General features: G+C 48.8%; 1 protein-coding gene across 1 annotated transcript in view; it reads right to left on the bottom strand.

Moving 5' to 3' along the window:
• LOC105192478 (lachesin) overlaps window positions 1-12172 on the bottom strand; it is an 86784-nt gene extending 74612 nt beyond the window's left edge. Inside the window, exon 1 of the mRNA XM_011156643.2 lies at window positions 11798-12172. The gene's annotated coding sequence lies outside the window, so the exon portion shown is untranslated. The remainder of the gene's footprint in view (window positions 1-11797) is intronic.
• Window positions 12173-13150: the final 978 nt, after the last annotated feature.

The following is a 13150-nucleotide window of genomic DNA, read 5'->3' as shown; positions in this document are numbered from 1 at the left end:
TATTTTATTCCCGCTATATGCTCCGGGAGGAGCAGCTGAGCGAGAGGCTGTTTAATTCTGCTCGTGTCTTTCATCAATCTGACTTTAAAGGGATCAGGCTAATTCAACGCGCCGTTATTTAATTCCGGATTAGGCGGACAATCGCGGGAAAAAAAGCAGCCGTGGAATTAATTCTATTGCCCTCGCAGCCTCGCTTATAGCCGACTCGAATGACTGACGCGACTCGTCGAAGCGGCCGCTCGCGGAGATCGCGCGGATTCCCGGCATCGTGAAAATAAATTGGAAATAAAACGAAATTGATTACCGGTAATGTAATTACGGTGCAAAAATTTTACTCTAGAATTACGGAGTTAACGGGAATAATTGCATTACGACGGCTGTTTGCGCGATAATTTGCCCGCAGTTATATAAACAATAAAATATAAAATCGCGGATTATAATCAGGCCTGACGTTTTTATTCACGAATCGGCAATCCCGCGTCGAATGATCATTCGGAAACGAGGTTATCCGATTAGTACCATTAAGCATAAACGTTATTTAGCTTCGTAGCACGAGAAGGTTTTCAATCCTACCAACGGCAATACCGCGCTCTGTCTGTCATAATAGCTCGCAAACGGGAGGGTACGATTTCGCGGCGAGCATAATGTGTACGGCCGATCCATCGCAGCTGACAACAATGCGAAGGCAATTAGAACACTGCGTCAATTATTGCCGCCTGTTCGAATTGGGCGGATATTCTTTCGGGATCGATGACGCTCCTACTTGGAAAGAGACCGTAAGACGAGGAACGTCCGCTCGGGACGCTTGGGGCATACGTGGAAATCTTGCGGGAATTCTTTGAGAGAAAAAGAAAAATAGCACAGATACGGACGAAATAATGACGCGCTTGAATCCACGATTGAATCGTTAAAATATGTCTATCAGCCGATATTCTATTTTCGAATGTACCTCATGTGTGAGTATTTTTGTAAGAAGTCATCCGATTATAAGCGATATAATATATGAACAAAGGCAACGGTTTCGTCTCTCAATATTATAAGAGATTTATTATTAATCTTTCGCTGGCGAATTGCAGCTCTCGAATAACTGCGCGCGCGGGCCAACTTATATTTAATACATTACACTTGATGCGGTTAAAATCGATTGAAAAATACGCTCAACGTTCTCAATTGTCGCACTGTCTCGCTATCACGATGGAATTATCATTGTAGATCACCTGTGGTGTCAAGCGGTCGAGTCCCGCTAGAGAGTCGGCGGCGCTTCTTACTCGGTCGAGTGTGCGCGCGTGCGTGCAGCTCTCGTTGCGATTTTATCCCGTCTGACTGTTCCGCCGTCCCCGAGCGCATTATTGAGATTTAACGAAAGTCAGAGTACCGCCGCGTGGGCGGATGATCCAAACGGATCGTCGGTTATCCGAATCGCAAATTACCGCGACTTGTAATACCGGCCGCGACATCGGTGGGAATATACGACGGCGGATTAAAATCGCGGAGATCGGACTTTGGAAAATGTGCATGAATCATCCGCCGCCGGGGCCGGACGGAGGCTGAGAGATAAGAATGGAAACGATGATCTCGCCTGGCCGGGCTGTAATTTACGTTTTTACGGAAGTCGGATGGGCGGGCGGGCGGCAGGGGGAGGGGACGAGGGCGAAGGCGAGGGTGAGTTAGCGCAAGACAGCCTAAGCGGGCGGGCGCAAGAAAATTAGCAACGTTTGCTCCGCGTAAGAGTTATGAGGGCTTTGTAGCCAAACTACTCATGCGCATTAAGGGTCATTACAATGCCCATAAATTGCGGCCACTGTCCGCCGCGATATTTATGTTATCAATTCTCTCGAAGCCGGGAGCGAAGATAGCGACGCGCCGCGAGGCTCTTAGGCGCAGCTAGCCGCCCGCCGCTCGTCACGCCGCGCGCGCGTTGCTTCTTTTAATTTTCGCCTCGTCCGCTGCAAATGTACTTCGCCGGCGTATATTTTTGTAAATTATTGCCTCGTTGTGTTATTGAACGTGTACATATATATTACCGTTACCGGCGAGAAGCTCCTTCCCGACGTCGAGCGCGCGTCCGTGTGTATATGTGTGTGTGTGTGTGTGTGTGCCCTGGCACTTGCGAGAAACGCGACATTAATTAATTACCGGCAATGGCTGCGGCTCTTGAGCGATTTTTATGATGTATTCGAGCGCGCGTAGTGGGCTGCAAATAATGATTTGCCGTGTAGCTAGGTAATATCCGCTAATTTTTACCTCGAGCTTGACACACATTACGTGCGCGCGCGCGCGGTGAAATTCCCCACTTGCGCGAGATGGAAGGCGGTAACGATTTTTAAATGGCGGATTCGACAAACGAACGTCTGGAGCAGTTTGAGCTTGATGCCGGCGAGAGAAAATTCGCAAGAATTTTCGTTTGTTTTGGTGAATGGCGTTTAAGTGATCCGAGAGGGAGGTCTGATATCTGCGTTTCACGCGGCATAATTTGCATTCGCGATGCATGTAGCGGCGGCAAACAAGTATCTGTGCTACAAAAGGCGACCGCGAGAAATCTTTGGCCTGAAATATGCGTTTCATTTACGTGCACCTTGCCGCGGTTGTGGAGCCGCGGATATCAATTCCCGCCCCGTCACAAAGAAATATCCGACATATTCGGCGACGAACGAAAATATCTCGTCCTTTGAAGCGATTCTTATCGCGTTTCGCGCGACGAAATTTGCTCGATCCTCGCCGTTTCCGCGCCGCCACGCGTGCGTAATTAAATTCAATCATAATCAATTATACGGAACACGCGATTTGTTGCCGCTGTTCCCCATTATGAAATAAAGGCGAAGAGCGATGTGCCGAGAGAGAGAGAGAGAGAGAGAGAGAGAGAGAGAGATACTCGCGATCTCGCGCACGAAATCATATATTCGGACGCGCATAATATAAAACATCCCTTCGATAGTCTCCTCTCTTTCTTTTATTTGCGCACGAAAAACATCGGCGAATATGAATTTTGCGCATTGCCGGTGTCTCGCGATTAATATTAATTACGGGGAATTGCGAATTAAGAGACTCGGCTCGCGCGCGCGTCGCGAGAGGGGAATAAATTTCGCTCTCCTTTTTTCTACCTGCAGATTTATGACGAGCCGCGAAACGTCGCGACTTCACGCTCGACGCATTCCTACCCTTTAATGTAGTAGAAAAATGTTTCCCCGGCCGGAAGTGCTTGAACGAGGCAAGGCGCGTTCGTATCTCATGGAAACGTATGTGACGCGAGTATGATGGTAACAACGCAGGTGTAATGAATAAATCCCGAAGTTTTTCGGGCCGCGGAAGTTACCGCGCGCAAGCGAGCGGGCGCACCTATATATTCACCAGGCGGCCGTTGAAAAACGAAATAGCGTTCTTCGGTATGCTCGCTCCGCGACTGAAAAAAACCTGCGTGATATTTGTCGCGAATTTACAAAATATTATCGATGCGCCGGATTTGTTTTGTGCTCCGTATACCGAGCGATGCGAAGTACACATATTTTTCCTGCATTTATCTACCGGAAATAAAAGTAAGTCCCTACCTATTTATTCGTCCGTTTGTTCGTTATCGCATCGCGCGAAAATGGCTGGGTGGATTTTCGGAAAAAAAAGTTTGAAGGGCGAATGCGCGATCGTTTGACCTAAAACACGGGTCTGCATGACGTACACGAGTTTCAGTCAAATTATTTTCCCTCTATTCGCGTATCTGCCCCCTCTCTTCCCCTCCCCTCGATTTTTTATCGGGCCAACAAAGATATATACATGTCGTCCGAGATGTGATTTTCAGCGTGATGGATATTTTATAAAGCTGCAGGACTCATCATTATTATTCTCGCAATCAGCTTTTATTGAACGTTGTTAAATATTATTTCGTCTATTGCATTAACGAGGAATTACGTTCTCAGTTGTAAAATCGTACTGCGCCACGCGATCATTAGATCTCACGTCCACGACCGTTAAATATTTATCGAGCTTTACATTAGTTCCTTTGTGGATTATCAGATGGCAATTTACACGCTCGAGCGCTGCGTGAATAGCCCGCCGGCCGTTTTCGCCGAGATCTTTTCTTTTCCCGCCGAAATTCAAGCCTGCAATCGCACGATTGTAATGCGCGATCATCCCGCCTGGTTATCGCGCGCGGGCGGCGAGGGAACATTTTGCAGGCCGTGGACGATACCGACCTTGCATACTGAGCGAAATAAGTACACCGTCGAACTTTATCGGCGCGTTATTACGCAAGGAGATGCATCCGCGTGCCACATGGAGACGATCTGTTCCGGCGTTCTATCGACGTGTCGTAACGAGATACATTATTCAGCGGGCGAATGCACGCGCGTCTGCTACCTTGGGTCATTCCTCGAGTTCGTCACGTATTATCCGGAGGGAGAAACCGACAAAAAGACGGCAATTGGATTCTTTCTTCAGAGCAATGAGAATCATTGCTTTTCACACTGAAAACGCGTACGTGTGCATGCAGACGCAGTGTCATCGAATGTCCCTTTGATCTAATCGCTTGAGGGAGGAACCGATGATTTATACAGGATGGGAAAAGAGATCGAACCTCCTGAATAACTTTGAAAATATGCCGACAGTGACCTTTGGAAGTTTTAAAATCATGTTAACAAAAGTTAGGGTACTATTGTAACAAGATATTCTTGATGCCAAATAGATTTAAAAAGTCTAGTATTATTTTTTCTTCCGACAAATAGTTACTGAGATATCGTAAGTCAAATATTAAAAAGGTTATCAAGTTTTCCTTAAATATATCATTAAAAATATTAAGCCTTATAAATATAATAAATATTAAGACCTTTTTTCCTCACCCTGTGTACGGAGAAAGAAAGCCGTGTGTGTGTACATAAATGTGTATACGCGCTATCTGAAAATCATCAACTCTAATTAATAAATCTCACACATCGGACTAATTGAATTATACATCTCGAGCAGGTATTCCTTCATCCGTCACTGTTCGGGATACTTAGCTGATTAAAAAGTTGACGAAGCAAAATTTACACGTCGGCGAATGACGGTGTCGTGTGATTCGTAGCAGAAAAGTCGCGAAAGTTCGTCATTGTGCTTCTTGTCCGATTGTATCCTACTTTCGCCGTATTGTATTATCGATGCTTGTTCCCTTCTGGAAAAAGCGGAAACCGCAACGCAATCTAACTTGGTTCGACGCGCCGCGCCGTGCTCGGCAAAAACGAAGAAATTAACTGCTTATTTACCGGCGGCAGGTCGCCGGGCTGAGAGCGTCGGAGAAACCGCGGACTTTCCCCTCGGTCACGCGCGCGCGCGCACGCGTAATCTTCAAGATCCGCGAAGTCGTGAATTTCCGCGCGGAAAGTCCGCGTGTCGGCATCTCCTTTCGACGTCTCTATGCCTCGTGGAAATCCCTTGGCCCCTGTAAGGTCAAATATTTCTTTAGTCTAACAAGGTGACAAAAGTGTGGGACGGTGATGCAAAGAACTAAAACAGGCAGGACAAGAGAGGCCGAGAGGCTGAGTCAATTATTGTCCCGTCATTAAAAATATATTATTTAGCGCGAAGCTCATTTTAAGACCTGACGAAACGTTACCTGCGCAGTTCTCGTCCGCTCTCTCGTTCGCTCGTTTATAATGATCGGTACTTTGGTCGTTCTAGAAGTCTGTTTCTAATTTTGCATGATAAACATTATCGTAAAAAGGGAGCGTGTAATTCGCGGGTAAGAATAAACGCGTAGCTGACGATAAATTATGTTTAGCGTTCAGAGTATTACAGCGGTATAACGCAAGCGTCTCCGAACGTTCGACTAATAAGGGAAGTTCGGTCATTTTATCATTGAAATGTCAGCAAGTATACATCTTAATAATCACGTCTCGTGCCGGTCGCTTATTAAGTATTATCAATCAGCCCGCAAACAAAGTGAGGCAGCTGTAACCGTGGGCCAAAACGAAGGGAGCGATTCTATAATAAATCGCAACGGCCCGAGGAATTAACATTCGCCTCGGGTCGGCCGACCAATTAGTCGGCTGTGCGAACTCTTAACTGCGCGATTTCACGTTTCACGGTTACGGCAAGTGCGAACGCGCCGAACGTTTACATGGCGAGTGCTTCTCACCGGCCGGTGAACGATCCACTTGCGCGACACGAGCATAAAAATTTATCGTTACGTCGCCACGTGAGCGTATTTTGCGATACGCGACGCAGCGCACGCGACGCGGAAATATATAATTTGTAATAATGAACTCGCCGCGCGCGCACGGCAAAATTCCTTCTCGCGCTTTCGATCCCCCATGTTTCGAATTACGATAGCGTCGGTCTTCGGCGGAAACAAAATTCGTCGCGAAGTTGTCGCCCAAGCTGTCAAAGATCCGATGTCGCGGATTAATCCGCGATGCAAAAGTACCCGCGTCGTTTGTGACGGCGCATCTGTACAATTCACGTTCTGACTTGGCGCGAAGATCAAACGTGAAAATCATATTCATCGCGCGACGCTGATTTTTCCCTTCGCGCCTCGCCTAATCAGAACTTGCCGCTCGCGACGGCAACCTTCGAGAGATTCGAGTCGGATATAATATCTGACCCAGTGACACCATTAGTGGCGGCTTAATGTACGCCCTTAGCTCGCCTTAGCTCTTTGGCGTCTCAAAAAACTTCCAGCTCGCACCTCCTCCGAGAAGCGCGTGAATCCCGCTTGATATCTCGATACCGTGGGAGTGGGAGAAGGGAGGAAGAAGGAGAAAAGGACAAGCGTTTTGAATCCCGGAAAACGAGCGAGAGCCGGAGAGGTCAAAACGCGGACCGCCGCCCGGAGAAACAATTCCCGCGATGAGTGACGGCGCGAGGAAGAATTTCCAAATGAAACTTACCTACCATTTGCGAGATGACGTCCACAACGACGAGGACGAGGACGAGGACAAGAACGAGGACGAAAACGACAAGGACGACTATTACTACGCGACTGACTCTCGAAACGCGGCGAAACGATGCTAATCTCAAGAACGCGTGTGCAAGATACGCTCCTCTCTCGCCAAACACGCACGATGAGCCAGAAATGCTCTCAAAGTAGCTTCTTTAATCAATTCCGGCTCTAAGAGATGCTCCTCGTCTTTTTACAAGTGCGGAATATTATTAATAACCTGGTAATGCAGCGTGAGTGTACACGCGAGCGCGAGCGCTAATGATCGCTTTGAGCAATCCTTTCGCCGCTTGCATCATTGAAACGTGTACCTTTTTATGCCGGACCGGATGCTCCATTACCGGCGACACGAGACGCTTAGAGAGAGAGAGAGAGAGAGAGAGAGAGAGAGAGGCTTAGAGAGAGAGAGAGAGAGAGAGAGAGAGAGAGAGAGAGAGAGACGGTCTGCACGGAGAGAAGAGACGCACTCTGTAGCGCGCACGTTACTCCTCTGAAGGTTGTCGCTCGTTTCGTCGCGCGAAAGAAACGGGGTCTCCTTCTCAAAAACAATTTCTCGCGACTCCGCGTGGTTGCTCCGCGAAAATATGAAGAAACAGCAACCTTCCGCGCGTAGCCGCACGCGATTATATTTATAACCGCGCGCGCATGTATGCGTGTGTGTGTGTGTGTGTGTGTATGCGTGTGTTCAGCTGTATTTGTTCTCCGGTTTCAGATATGATTAAAAATGAAGTGGCGGTGCGGCGAGGAAATAAATACCATTCCATTAGCGTAATCCCGGAGATGGTGAAACGTTGTTGCCGCGGATTACGTTAGGGGAAATGTGCTGGTATTATCGCGGCTACTTTCATTCGACTGCCTCAAGGTCAATTGGATTATTAAGCGAAACAACGTTAACATCAGTCGTAACGGTCATCTTGTATCTTCTTTAGTTCTTCCAGGCGGGAGGAAAGTCCCGCCGCGGTGTTTCCGGTACTCGAGATTACAAGTTATCCAAATCTAAGCGTAACAGTTGGGGGTTGATTGACCTGGTTGACTTGACCGTAGATTTTTCCGGCAAACTTGGCAGTCAGCTGATAACTATGTATACTGGAGAAACACCATTACGCGCGTTACATGAAGTACCCGGGGTGGAATAGCCGTAGAAGAACTTAGTTTCTAGCTATCCAAATATTTGCGCATTTCAGTCCCGAGGATCATCCTAACGTGATAAAGAATATCCGTTAAAACTTATCACGGCACTGCAATTTCGCGGTAGTTATCTCAACAGTGACTGCTCAACACACAACTGTGCACACAAGTACATGTGCGCACACACAGACATACACGGAAAGCTTATCAATAGAAATGTTATATTTGAAAGGTATATAATTTCCATGCTCCGACACACACACACATGCATCGATATATGTACGCGTTTATATTTATACCGGCATGCTCTGGTACCTCGTAAATAAATTGCATAGATAATAAGTTGTCTCGCCGAGTTGTCGACGTCGGCGAAAAAATATGAATTAACCGTGAATCGCGACGTTTTTACGCGCTGCCGACAATTTGCAGTTGATGAAATTGCGCAAGGAAGGAACTCCGGCCAAATCCGCCGATAATCTATAGTTATCGAACGCGCAATAAAGTATCAAGCAAGCGTGTTAAGCCGTAAGAAAAAAGGACGGAATTACGAGGGGATAAATCGGAGATTACTTGTACGTAATTCACGTTCGCGGATTTTATCAACAAGACTCGCGATCTTGCGATCGAGTGAGTGTGCGCGCGCGCGTGCATGCGTGTGTGTGCGTGTGTGTGTGTGTGTGTGAATGAAAGGCCGTTACCGCGCGATCGGCTCGTCGCTAATGTATGTACTTTCAGCGACGAGTTAATCTCTCATGGATCGGATCGCGAATATGCGGCCCATTAAATGTCAAGCGATTCGAACACGAGCGGCGGAAAATTGATTTCCAGCCGTCAAAGAAAGTGGTCGATGCTCGAGAATGTCGTACGAGTCGTTCGAGAGCGCGACGGCAGTCATTCAGACACTGCTGCTGGATGTGACGCGATGTCGTCCGGGCAATAAATTATTTTTCAGAAATTCCCTCTCCGCGCGCGAGCGTCGACAGCGATAGCAGATTTCCAAGCCGGATTTCATTTGCCGTCCCCCTCCGCCCCTCCTTCCTCATCGTGGCGCGACGGCGCGAACATTTTCTTTGTTTCTCTTTCTGTTCTGATTATTGTCGTCATTCTTCTTCTCGGGGTTGTGATCTTCGCGATTTGTCGATTGCTGATCCCGCTCAATAATAATCGGGACGACCGGAAAAAGCGATTGCGGTACACTCGGAACACTTGCGGAATATTCATTTGAGGATATCGCTTGGCCGCTCTCGAGCGCCGCTACAAAGATCGCCGGTAATTGCCCCGGTTTGCTTTTCCGGCAGACGTCGGCGATTAAATGTCGTTAATACGAGGAGGAGCCATTCCGACGCGAACTTGCCGCGACGTACATCCGTCGCCTTTGTAGCGACGACAATTTATGCAAATCGGATACGATTGCTGCTTCTGCGGAGACAACGACAGCGGGACGTCGGATCGGTTGTGATTTGTTATTAACTAAGTCGGCGGACGCTACGTACTCGACTCGACTCGGAATACAAATAGTCTCTCTTCGCGCATTAGCCATTTTCTTTTCTTCCGCTACAATCGCGCGCGCGCGCTCGCTCGACCTGCGTTTTGCATGAAAAGCACCGAGTCGAGCTCGCGTGGTGCGTGTGTACCGTCAATGTCTCAATTAAAAGAGATAACGACGAGCGTCTCGCTCAAGTGGCAATCCAATTATCCCCGCGGCGATTTTTACCGTCCATTTCGGTGACCGAGGAACCACGTGGCTTTGATTCTCTCTCTCTCTCTCTCTCTCTCTCTCGCTGTCTCTCTCTCTCTCTCTCTCTCTCTCTCTCTCTCTCTCTTCCTCCCTCATGCGCGCATCGACGTTCTCCGCGAGCGGACTTTTGAAGAATCACGACGCAATTTGGGCGCGCGCGCCGTTTCGGAGCGACAGCTCTCAGGCAAAGACCGCAAGCGGTAAAATGGCCTCTACACATTTTATAATTGGCGTCGCGCTCAGTCGTGGCAGGTCGCGCAAAATCCGCGACCTGCCGGTCCCGGGATACGGACGTCACGGAGCGAAATAAACGAATACGGGAATATCGATGTGCAAAGTTGCGTCGCGCGCGTTTTCGGCTCTCCGGGAACTTCTGGATGATGCTCGACGGCCGAAAATCGAAGCTTTCATTAAAAACTTACGGGAGCCAGCCCGGTCTCTCCTGCGTACGGGCGCACGGGCGAGATTAATTTGTTTCTTGCCGCAATGCGCGAGAACGATATTATGGGACCTGCGCGAGCCGACTCGTGCTGCACTCCGCGCGCAATTACGAGACACGGATTATTAATAAAAAGCATCTGCATCTGTCATATCAGCAAGCTGATAGCCGTGTTTGATTTGCATTAGTCATTGCGAAGTAATATACATTTCCGGCCGCAAATTAAGTACATTGGATTCTTGTCAGTCGCGATCAGCCAGATACTTTTTTCCTTACCAGATATGTCGACACTGGCTCTCTCTCTCTCTCTCTCTCTCTCTCTCTCTCTCTCTCTCTCTCTCTCTCTCTCTGTGTGTCTCTCATTGTAATTCCGGAATAACTCTCTCGGCCCCTCATCTTTCTCCTCCCAGCGACAGCGATCGATGTAATTTGAAATTTGCAAACCCATTACACGAATCCGAGGAGAGCTTTGCATCTCAAGGACTGCTCGAGGGTGCGACAGTTTTGACGCACACTCGTGCAGAGATTGATTTTCTTTGACGATAAGAGAGCGAGCGTCGTTTCGAGGGAGTAGGTTAAAATCGCGTATCAAGGATGAATTAATTTCCAAAGGGTCCCGTCCACGCGTTCGCGCAAACATCCGTTCCCCGTGAGCGCGCGAATTCATAATCTTTCCATTGGAACGGAAACAGTTAGAAAGTTTTTCGCGAATAAAATTAGCAAACGCGATACGGCGGTTCCGCAGGGCTTCAACACGAGTCGGCTATGCAAATGCTTCGACACACAATCGCCTCAAAGGTAACTTTCTCCCATTCCATGGGCAAATCCTGACGCAACCGAGTGGAATTAAAATTCGTGAACCCGCAGAGCAACGTTAATCCCGGAAGACCACTTCGAAAATTCTTCACGTCGCTCGCACGAAAAATGCGAGCCGCCCTGGCCGGGAGATCAAACACCATCGCAACCGATTCGAATGAAAATTCGTGATACCGCGTGGCGAGTCCCGCGAAAGTTCCGCACACTTTATGGATTGCTCAAAGGCCGGCGCAAAATCTCTATGCACGGTTGCATCGAGATTTGCCAACTTTCTCTCTTTTGTAAGATAAACCGCAACTGTGCGTCTGGATTAAAATTCACAAGTCGGCCGAGTGAATCAAGAACTTTAGCGGGACTCGCGCCCGAGTCCGCGAAATTCTTCTCGTATCCGAATGTTAAAAAACAAACACGAGATCTCGGGCGAATTAAGATCTGCGAGCCGGCAACATACTCCGCGGAGATTCGCTCGAGACACGCGCGAAAACTCTCACGGAGGTCTTCGCCGCGCGTTATGATTAAAATCTTGAGAGCGGAAAGTCTCGCTGTGAAAGGCGGTGTGCGCGCGAGACTCGGCATAAATCGCGATAACTTAAACAACAACACCTAGCTTTTCCGGATTTTCCGCACCATCGCTGCGAAAGCTCGTCGCGTTCATTTCCGTGCGAGTCCCGCGAGCTCTTCGAAGTTAATCCCCGCGTTAATTTGCGCGTGCCGCGCACAACGCACCGTTCGTTCCCCCCGCGTTGCCGATGTCTGAATGAAAAGAATCGCAAACCTGCTGCAGTAATCCTGGAGGACTTTCACACATCTCGGGCTCGGTTCGACGACGACGACGACGACGACGACGACGACGTCGCGGTGACACGCTCGGCGGTCGACGGTAAGGCCGACATCGTCCGCTCCCTTTTATACTTCTCTCACCCTTTCTGCGAGAGGACGCACGTGCGATTCGGCGGCTCGGGCGCGAGTTACGGACGCGACCGTACGGACTGAGGGACGCCGGTAAACTGATCGGGATCCTGATGGTCCTCCTCCGCGGAGGAGACCTCCGGGTGCAGGACGAGGCGCGCAAGCTCACCGCTCGAGCGCGAGCGCGAGCGGGAGGCCGCGAGAAAGCGGCAGCTTTGGGGTGAACGAGAGGGAGAAGCTGGAGGAGGCACGGCCGGGAGTCTGATTTAATCGCAAAGGCGGCAGGACACAGCACCGCGCGCGGCTGCCGCTTCAAAGGATAAAAAGCTCCGGTAATTTGCACTGGCCCGCAAGCAAGGGACGAACGAAGGAGGCAATTCGCGAGTCCTCTCCGCGAGACAGCTGGAAAGGCGGGACGCGCGGCTGGAGACGTGCGCTGAAATATCGATGCGCGCGGGATCGACGAGCGACTGCTGGCAGAAAGCGTTAATTCGAACGTCTCCCGAGCAAATCTCTCGTGTTACTCCAGATCTCTCGTTTAATTATATTTCAAACGCAGAGCGAATGCAGCTCGGATACGCGCCTCGCCGCGAGATCAATTTTTGAAATAAACATGTTGCTCGATTTAGACATGGTGATTCGTGCCGATTGGAGTCGACTGTTAAGTTCTAATGAAAAATCTCTCTGCTGCATGTTATTTTGCCTTTTGATGTACCGAGATATATGAGAATGCCGCTGGTATTGTTTTACGATTCTATTTCGATTTCTATTTAAATATTAACACTCAGTATGAGTAGATCGATTATTGATGGCATTAATATCGCGACCGAAGCATCAATATCATAAATGTTGCAGCTCGCGCTCAGCGAAGAGTACCGACATTTTTATAGGATTACGATATCATTAGCATTCCAAGTCGTGGCTTATTTTGGATCAGAATGCATTATCGACTGTGCCCTTGGCCGTTCGTGCCGAGTCGTCGTTATCGGGATCTTTCGGGCTGCCGAAAAAGTTTGTACGTCGTTTTGCTGATCGATGAGCGCGGCTTTTATTCGGAGGCAAAGGCGCGGCGTTGATATTAATTTCCCGGACAAACTTTTTAACTTCAGTCCGATTGCTATCGTCGCTTTCGTCGAACTTGTTGGAGAGTGAACGATGGAAGGTGAACTCCACGATGAATGCAACAACTGAAATATATCGAAAATATGAAATATGGAAA

Source organism: Harpegnathos saltator, unplaced genomic scaffold (genome assembly GCF_003227715.2).
Source record: "Harpegnathos saltator strain DR-91 unplaced genomic scaffold, Hsal_v8.6 scaffold855, whole genome shotgun sequence".
NCBI classification, from domain to species: domain Eukaryota; kingdom Metazoa; phylum Arthropoda; class Insecta; order Hymenoptera; family Formicidae; genus Harpegnathos; species Harpegnathos saltator.
Note: the sequence above shows the minus strand (reverse complement) of the source record. Positions and strands in the feature narration are given on the sequence as shown.